This window comes from Cygnus atratus, chromosome 1 (genome assembly GCF_013377495.2).
Source record: "Cygnus atratus isolate AKBS03 ecotype Queensland, Australia chromosome 1, CAtr_DNAZoo_HiC_assembly, whole genome shotgun sequence".
Classification (NCBI taxonomy): Eukaryota; Metazoa; Chordata; class Aves; order Anseriformes; family Anatidae; genus Cygnus; species Cygnus atratus.
The window spans coordinates 175,166,094-175,176,174 of record NC_066362.1 but is presented as its reverse complement, the minus strand read 5'-3'; positions in this window follow the sequence as shown (position 1 = coordinate 175,176,174).

The window sequence follows — 10,081 nt, the reverse complement described above, 5'->3', positions numbered from 1 at the left end:
ACCAGGCCTTGAACATTTCCAGGGATGGGGCGTCCACAGCTTCTCTGGTCAACCAGTTGCAGTGCTTCGCCACCCTCTGAGTGAAGAATTTCTTCATAATATCTAATCTGAATGTACCCTCTTTTATTTTAAAACCATTAACCCTTGTCCTATTACTGTTGTTCCTGAGAAAGAATCCCTTTCCAGTTTTCTTTAGGCCCCCTTCAGGTACTGGAAGGCCACTATAAGGTCTTCCCAGAGCCTTCTCTTCTGTAGTCTGAACAACTCTAAGTCTCTCCCTTACTGAATTTGACTGGGTTTCTCCAGATCAACAAAATGCCACACCTGTACACTCTAGTATATATTCTGCTTCTCCCAGGTTAGCGAACCTGGCTGGCAGCTAAGCGTCACATAGATGTTTGCTCGCCACCACCACCCTCGTCCCCCTCCTTTCCCCCCCCCCCAGGTTGGGGAAGAGAATTAAAAAAAAAGGAAGCTTGTAGTTTTAGATAAAGATAGTTTATTAGGACTGAAAAAAAAGGAAAATAATAACAATAATGATAATAGTAGTACTACTAATAATGTGTACAAAACCAGTGATGCACAGTGCTCACCACTCACTGACCGATGCCCAGCCTATCTCCAAACAGTGGTCCCTCCACCCTGGCCAGCCCCCCCATATTAATTGCTCAGCATGACACCATATGGTACAGAATATCTCTTTGGTCAGTTTGTGTCAGCTGTCCTGGTTCTGTTCCCTCCCAGCCCCTGCTGCAACCCCAGCCTTTTCACTGGCAGGACAGTGTGAGAAGCTGAAAAGTGCTTGGCCTAGCATAAGCACTACTCTGCAACAATTAAGATATCAGTGTGTTATCAACTATTCTCATCCTAAATCCCAAACACAGCACCCTACCAGCTACTAGGAGGAAAATTAACTCTATCCTAGCCAAAACCAGAACAAGGCATAGTCCATCCCATCATCCATATTCTGCATCAGCTGTAGCACCAATGTCTGCAGAATACCAATAATATTTGAGCACCAGTGGGATTTTGAATTGATGTTTGTTCCTCTTTTTACTTGGCTGTCTGGCAATATAACCAGATTTCTATACACCTTATAGTCTGCCTATCTATAACTCTCCAATTTAGCTACATGGACACTGTGAGATATGGTCTCAAAATCATTGCTAAAATAAAGATAAATGACATCTACCACACCTCTCTTGTCTGATGAGTCAATCATTTCATCATAGAAGTTCATTAGCATGGTTACAGATGAACAATGGTTGCATTAAAGATACTGACAGTTCCAAATTATTTTTTGTCCTTCATGCTTCTGGAAATGACTACCATCAGGCATTGTTCATCTAAGACACTGAGATGGGACAGACTGGCCAGTCATCAGGGATCTCTTCTAGTCTCTATGACTTTTTCAAATGATTGAGAGCAGGCTAAGAATGGCATCATCCTGTTTGATGCAGCCAGTCTGATCCCATGAACCTGGATATGTAAAGCTTGCTTTAGTGGTCACTAAAACATCCTTAATATAATTGGTGTTGTGGTACATTTGGTAATGTTTCTTTACCATAGGCTGCTACTAGGGATAAAGACTTGGGTAGTCTGACAGCAAACCTTGTCTGGTAGAGAAGGTGCTGAGTACCTCAGGCTTTTTCACATCCTACGTAGCTTAATGTCTATTTCACTCAGCAGCAGACCAACATTTTAATTTATCTTCCTTTTGTTTCTCTACTTAAATGTAGAATTACTTCTTGTTCCCCTTCACATCATCTATCATTATGATGGTTTCACACTGATAGCTAATCTCCAGCACTCTGCTCTCTCACTCCTCTTCAAAAGAACAGAGGGAGGAAGATGATGGAAAAAGGTCCATGAAAACAGTTGAAAACAGGAGCAGTTTAGTTATAGGAAAAGGAATAAAAAATAAAATAATAATAATTAAAAATAATAATAATAATTAAAAAAAGCAAATGTCATTTGGAAGCAAAAGGAGAAAACAAATATTCTGTACTTATTCTCTACCATTCTGTGATACTTCCATTAGCAAGCTATGTTTCAGCCATGGTTTGGGCCTCAGTATGCATAGTGGTTGCTCAAGAAGAAAGATGTTTTCAAAATGAGCTCTTCCCCCCCTTCCCTTTCTCTTTCCTCTTCCTCTGCTGTTATTGCTGGGCATGACATTATATGGTATGGAATATCCCTTTGGTTAGTTTAGTTCAGCTGTCCTGGTGAAGTCTCTCCTCACCTCTTGCCCACCCCCCCTACCTACCAGCCTTTGAGGGGGTGGTTGTAGAGACAGCCTTGATGCTGTGCCAGCTCTGCTCAGCAATAGGCAAAATGCTGGTGGGATATCAACACTCTACAAGTGCAGAGCACAACTTTATATGGGCTACTGTGGGAAAAGTTAACTCCATCCCAGCTAGACCCAATACAGTGATTTTTGAACTGCAGATGAACTTTGGCTTCCCTAATTTAAGAGAAATATGTACATACTTACTGGAAGGAGTCCAATGTAGGGCCACAAAGATGATGTGGGGACTGGAGCACTCCTCCTTTGAGGAAAGTCTGAGAGTGAAAAAAACTGTTCAGTCTGGAGAAGAAGAGGCTTGGGGGGAACTCATCAATGTATATAAATACCTGAAGGGAGGATACAAAGAAGGGCTTTTTTCAGTAGTGCCCAGTAACAGGACAAGAGGTAATGGGTACGAACAAGAGGTTCCTTCTAAATATCAGGAAGAAACTTCTTTACTGACACATTGTGCCCAGAGGTTGTATGCCAGGAATTCTTGCCCTTGGAGCATCTTCAAAGCCATCTGGACATGACCCTAGGCAACCTTGCTGTTTGAGCAAGGGGGTTGGACCAGATGACCTCCAGAGGTCCCTTCCAACCTTAACCATTCTGTGATTCTGTAATTCTGGGTCTAGAGACCTAGGTACTGTTTTTTATATTCACCCTGATTGGAATGTCCCAAGCTCTACTCCCTGTGTTCTTTTTGTGCTTTAGCTCATCTAGGATTTCTCCATGGTCTCAGCTAGCCTCCTGGCAAACTTTGATTTTCTTCATATTGGGATGGACCTTCTTGTGTTTTGAAGAGATTTTCCTCGATGAAAATTTGATCCTGTCAGTCCTTTTCCTATTCAGGTCAGCCTTCCATGGGATCTGCCTATCAGCTGAAAATGCTGGATTTCATTCTTATATTCCCTCCTGAATCCCAAGTTCACTATTCTGCCATGCAGAAACTGTACAAATGAATAGAAATCATCTCACTGACAATAAAAAAGGATAGAACACATGCATCCTTAACCATTGGAACTAGTCTACCAGTCCTTTTTTCATTAAAAAAAAAAAAAAAGAGTCAAACAAACAAACCAAAAAACCACACCTTTGTATCAATCAAGCTGAATTATCCTATCAGGAAATAAAATGTATAGTTATGATATTCTAGTAAGATGTAGTGACCTTGATTTTTTTTTTTTTGGGGGGGGGGAGGGATATTGTTTCACAAAGTAAATCTTAGGTAATAGATGGCACTTTTAGTCATTGATATTCATTCAAATACCAATCATAATCTGTACTGTAAGTAAAAAAAAGTACAAATGTCATGAAAGTATCAACATTCATTGGATAGTATTAAATATTGTAGTATTATTATAAAATATTAACTATGGTATTACAACATTTTGAATAATGTATTCACATTTAGATATCTACATAATAAAATCTCAGAAAATACAGGCTAAGAAGGTATTGAGAGGTCATCTAGTCCTTTTCCCTGCCTTAAGGCAGAATCAGGTCTCTATAATTTTGCACAGGCATTTTGCCACTTTTCTTAAAGACTTCTATGACAGAGACTCCCCCAGCAATCTATGTAATTCACTACCTTACCTTTACATGCTTCTCCAGTGTCTACTCTGAATTTCCTGTGTTGCTTCTTCATTATTTTTTGTCTGATACTTTGTGAGTACAGAGGACAGTTTATTTCCTGGTATATGGATATTTAATCTGTTTTACATCCATCCCAGTGTCATTTAACTGTAAGTGCCCCATTTGCTTAAGAAAATATATAAAAGAGCAAGAGAAATGTTACAAAAATTAAAATATATTACACAAAACTACTTTTGTATTCATCATTTTGTAGAGATTGGATTGTTTAAGTTGGTTTGACTCCACTTGTATTTCACAAAACTACATTCTGTGTGAGGTGTATTTCATTCTTATCTGCTGCATGCTTGCAAATAGGTTGTTGGATTATTTGTTGTTTTTTCAGAGAATTGAAAATAGGGTGACTTATGTCTAGTTCTCTGCTATAGTTCTCCTGTTATTCATAATTCATCAGAATGAATATTGCAACCACTTTGGTTATACTGAGTTAACAAAAGTTATCTAGTTAATTTATGAATAACTGTATATATACCATCATTTTGAATATTTCCCCTGTATCTCAAACTACCTGTTTATTAACCAAGGTATTTGTCATAGTACTAAATCATCCATCAGAAGTGAGAGGATTTTTTTTTCCAGTGAAAATTTTAGAAAGAAATAAGAAAGTGTTACTTTGTTGATAAATTATTGTCATCAACAAATTCTGATTGTGCTCCTGAGTGATATAGAAAATGAAATATAAGTAAAAAATATCCTCAGTTGTTTTAACTAAAACCAAAATTAAAACTAAACCAAAACCCCAAATCCAAATAGTATAATATTACAAGAATTTTTAAATTCAATTTTGTTAGCAGATTTTGGCACTAGTCAAACCAATAGCAAACCACTGTGGTACATCATAACTATACACAGCACTATTATTTTGTGAACCCAAACCTCTTATATATTGTATGCCATGTTAATCCTGAAAAACTGATTAATCATAAAAAAAATAATAATAATTAGCCTGTGCTTGGTTGAAATGTTCTTTTCAATTCTTAGGATTGACAAATCATGTGCCACCACCAGTCAAAACTGTTGGCATAATCCTATTTAATTTTAGGCACTTATCTGAGGAGTCCAGGTTAGGATTACAAGTTTTCTACCACCCGGTTCAGAGAGGCCCTTCTCTTCCCTTTGACTACAGGGTAAATGCTATTTTCTGATGTAGTAAAAGGCTAAAATTAGAATGGATGAATATAGTCCTTTAAGACATGCTTAAGCATAATTTTTAAAGTGTAATTTTTGAAGAGAATGGCTAGATTTTATGTAATGTATACATGTTAACTATGAGAAACAAAAGTGGAAATCTGCAATTCTGAAAGAAACCTTTGGCAAAAACTAGAAACTAATTTGACAGTAACTACGATAGTGCAACAGTGTTCATCTGTAGGCAGTATCACAAAGCTAAGGGAAAGTAAGGGAAAAATTGGGGAGGGGGGGGTTGGAAAGGCAATAAGTATAAAAAAAAAATAAGAAACAATTCCATGAAGGAATAACTTCCTTAGCTGGTGAAGCGGTTTTACCCGGCTGGGCAGCTGAACTCCACCACAACTGCTCTCTTGCTCGCCCTCCTCAAAGAAAAAGGGGGAGAAAATATCATGGAAAGGGCTCAGCACTTGAGATAAGGACAGGGAGATCACTCAACAATTATCATCACAGGCAAAACAGATTCAGCATAGGGAGATTAATATAATTCATTGCCTACCCGTATCAGACTAGAACAGTAGGAAAGTAAAAGCAAACTAAGAACACCTTCCCCCCAGCCACCCTTTTCTACGTCCTCTCCCTGAGCAGCACAGGGGAACAGGGAATGGAGGCTGCGGTCAGTCCCTAATGCTTTGCCTCTGCCGCGCCTTCATGGTCACTCTCTGCCCCTGCTCCACAAGGGGTCCCTCCCACGGGATGCCGTCCTTCCTGAACTGATCCTGCGGGGGCTGCCCACAGGCAGCAGCTCTTCAAGAACTGCTCCCCCATGGCTCCGTACCACGGGGTCCATCCATCCCCCAGGAGCAAACTGCTCCAGCACGGGTCCCCCACGGGCGGCAGCTCCCCCCAGACCCCCTGCTCCTGCGTGGGCTCCTCTCCACGGGCTGCAGCACTGGCCCGGGGCCTGCTCCTGCGGGGGCTCTCCATGGGCTGCAGCCTCCTCCAGGCCACATCCACCTGCTCCTGCGTGGGCTCCTCCACAGGCTGCAGCATGGAGATCTGCTCCATGTGGGACCCATGGGCTGCAGGGGGACAGCCTGCTCCACCAGGGGCCTCTCCACAGGTAGCAGGGGAACTTGTGCTGCATGCCTGCAGCACCTCCTGCCCTCCTTCTGCACTGACCTTGGGGGCTGCAGGGCTGGTTCTTACTCCTCACTCTCCCAGCTGCTGTGCACAGTACTTTTTCCCTTTCTTAAATCAGCTCTCCGAGAGGCCCAACCAGCACTGATCACTGGCTCAGCTCTGGCCAGCATCAGGTCCCTTTCATGGCACGTTGGAGCTGCCTCTTACCTAACATCGGGCAACTTCTGGACTCTTTGCACTGAGGCCAACCCTGCTGCCCCCCACTACCAAAACCTTGACAAATAAACCCAATACAGCTGGTAAAAATTAAACACTTTTTCGTGTTTTAATGTACATTACCCATTGGAAAAACAAAAACAAATGAATAAACAAAAACCAGCCAACCAACTAACAACAATAAAATATATATACATATATATGTAGTTAGTATGTTAGAAATTCCTTCACTTTGGTTTCTGAGATACATAATAGTTCATGGCCTAACTTGGGATCCATTTTTTGCAGCTGACATAACCTTTCAACATTGTTAAAATAATTTGAGAAGGTTATCCTCATCTCTAAAGGAGTTAGGTTTTTTTTTTGTTGTTGTTGTTTGTTTGTTTGCTTGCTTGTTTTCATTTTTCTGAATGTTTTTGCATTCAGAAGAGTGTTGCCAGCAGGTCAAGGGAGGTGATCCTACCCCTCTACTCACAGAATCACAGAATCACAGAATCATCCAGGTTGGAAGAGACCTCCAAGATCACCTAGTCCAACCTCTGACCTAACACTAACAAGTCCTCCACTAAACCATATCACTAAGCTCAACATCTAAATGTCTCTTAAAGACCTCCAGGGATGGTGACTCAACCACTTCCCTGGGCAGCCCATTCCAGTGCCTAACAACCCTTTCGGTAAAGAAGTTCTTCCTAATATCCAACCTAAACCTCCCCTGGCTCAACTTTAGCCCATTCCCCCTCGTCCTGTCACCAGGCACGTGGGAGAACAGACCAACCCCTACCTCGCTACAGCCTCCTTTAAGGTACCTGTAGAGAGCGATAAGGTCGCCCCTGAGCCTCCTCTTCTCCAGGCTGAACAATCCCAGCTCCCTGAGCCGCTCCTCGTAAGACTTGTTCTCCAGACCCCTCACAAGCTTTGTTACCCTTCTCTGGGCCACACCTGGAGTATTGTGTCCAGTTCTGGGCTCCCCAGTACAAGCGGTACATAGAACTACTGGAGTGAGTTGAGTGGAGGGCTACAAAGATGATTAGAGAACAGGAGCACCTGTTGTACAAGGACAAGCTGAGAGAACTGGGCCTGTTTAGCCTGGAAAAGAGAAGACTGAGGGGAGACTTCACAGAATCACAGAATTGAAGGGGTTGGAAGGGACCTCGAAAGATCATCAGGTCCAACCCTCCTGCCAAAGCAGGTTCTTAGACTGGGCAGCCCAAGTAGGCGTCCAGACGGGCTTTGAATATCTCCAGAGAAGGAGACTCCACAACCTCCCTGGGCAGCCTGTTCCCGTGCTCTGTCACCCTCACTGTGAAGTTCTTTCTCATGTTGGTGCGGAACTTCCTGTGCGCTATCTTATGGTCATTACCCCTTGTCCTGTCCCCACAAAGAGGGGCCAAAAGAGGTTGGCCAAATCCCTCTGTCTCCCACACCTCAGGTATTTATGCACATTGATGAGATCCCCTCTCAGTCTTCTTTTCTCCAGTCTGAACAGACCCAGGTCTCTCAGCCTTTCTTCATAGGGAAGATGCTCCAGGCCCCGTATCATCTTTGTGGCCCTCCGCTGGACTCTTTCCAGGAGATCCCTGTCTTTTTTGTACCGGGGAGCCCAGAACTGGACACAGTACTCCAGGTGAGGCCTGACCAGGGCAGAGTAGAGGGGGAGGATCACCTCCCTTGACCTGCTGGCCACACTCCTTTTAATGCACACCAGGATCCCATTGGCCCTCTTGGCCACGAGGGCACACTGCTGGCTCATGGTCAACCCGTCGTCCACCAGGACCCCCAGGTCCCTCTCCTCAGAGCTCCTCTCCAGCAGGTCGTAAAGGTCGTAAAGGTACACTTCATCAATGTGTATAAATCTTTTATGAGAGGGTGTCAAGAAGATGGAGCCAGTCTGTTTTCAGTTGTGCTTAGTGAGAGGACGAGAGGCAATGGGCATAAACTGAAACACAGGAGGTTCTGGCTGAATATGAGGAGGGCACTTCTTTATTATGAGGGTGACAGAGCACTGGAAGAGGTTGCCAAGAGAGGTTGTGGAGTCTCCTTCTCTGGAGATATTCAAAACCTTCCTGGATGCCATCCTGCGTAATGTGCTCTAGGTGATTCTTCTCGGCAGGGGCGCTGGACTGTATGATTTTCAGAGGTCCCTTCCAACCTCTGCCATTCTGTGATTCTGTGATTCTGTTACTTATACTGACAGGCTCATTTTAGTTTTCCAATGAGAATCTTAGTGATAGACTAAGAAATGGAACTTTGTTGACATATACAAGTTCTCATTATATTATGCATGAAGAAAGGGTTTGGATTAGTTCTTATATCATCTAATTTTGCATTTTGTGTTTTCATGTTCATCAGCTGTCTGCTTCTATTTATAAAACTGGCCTGTATATGACCCTGTTCAAATTTTTAAAAGAGTTTTTATTTATGAACAGGAAAATAAACCGAGTAATCGAATGAATGTTCTAGATGTGCTTATTTCAGACAATCATCCATAAAACGGTCAGAGGATATTGGTGTGAACAATATCATAGTTATGTCCTTTTTTTTTTCCCCTTTTCTTTTCTTTAATATACAAGAATCTACAATTTCTCTGGAGGTCAGTCTGGCAATTTTTGGAAACACTACATTTATTTAAACTCTAACAACCATTGAAGAAATGAAATAGTACTGAACAACAGCAGCACTCTGTAGTGTTTACAAATACTTCTACAGGAGGTCATTGAACCTACGAACCCATTGTACATGCCAATTTTTTGTGCTCTTCATTAAATAGAAAAAGTATGGGTAACAATGAACTGCAAACCTTATTTGGAAAACACATAACTTAGGGGCATCAAAAACAACTAAGGTCATCTCTAGAGCAGATTTCATAGTGCCAATGAGTGTTTTGCTGCTTTTAAATGGACTTTAAAAGGATTTTAATTCTTTTTTTTATTTTGGCCAACAACCGCATTCAGCTTCAAAAAGCTGAAGGCCTGCTAAAAAATGCCTACCAAAACCACTAGGTATAGACAAAGTGATGTTTCTGTAGCTGTGTAGCAGACTTCTTTCAAACATTTGATTACTTAATTTTGGTCACTTCTCTTTACTCTTACTTTGATTCTTCCATGATAGTAGGTTTGTACGACTATTTTGAACTCTGAGTTTGCAAATCACATGCTACAGAAGAGACACAATATGGGAAAAAGATGTAAGTCAAGTGGAAAATACGGGTCTTTGTGAATGCAATTGGGGTTTATTATGCATACACACTGACAATTCAAAATGATTTACACATTGCCCTAGCCTAGGAAAAGGTAATTCCCTACTCTGAGTAATGAAATCCAACATTAACTAAATATATTGGATATCACAGTCACTAAGATATGCATGTGAACTTTCAGAAATTGTGCCGCATGTAGGCACAGGCCTGTTTCACTTCTCTGAAAACAGGTATAACAAGTAAGGGTAATCTAATTCTATATAGAAAATAGTTCTCTAGGTTCTTTTTCATTGCTAATGAAAACTAGATAAATATCTTGATAGTAGTCTATCACAGTGTTGGCTTGATGTTATTGTTAATTCATTTGGAATTTCACAGCAGTGTGTTTTAAACTGATTTTAAAAAAGGGGAGAAGAACTTTGCCATATAAGATGAAAAGATATGATAATCTATAGCAA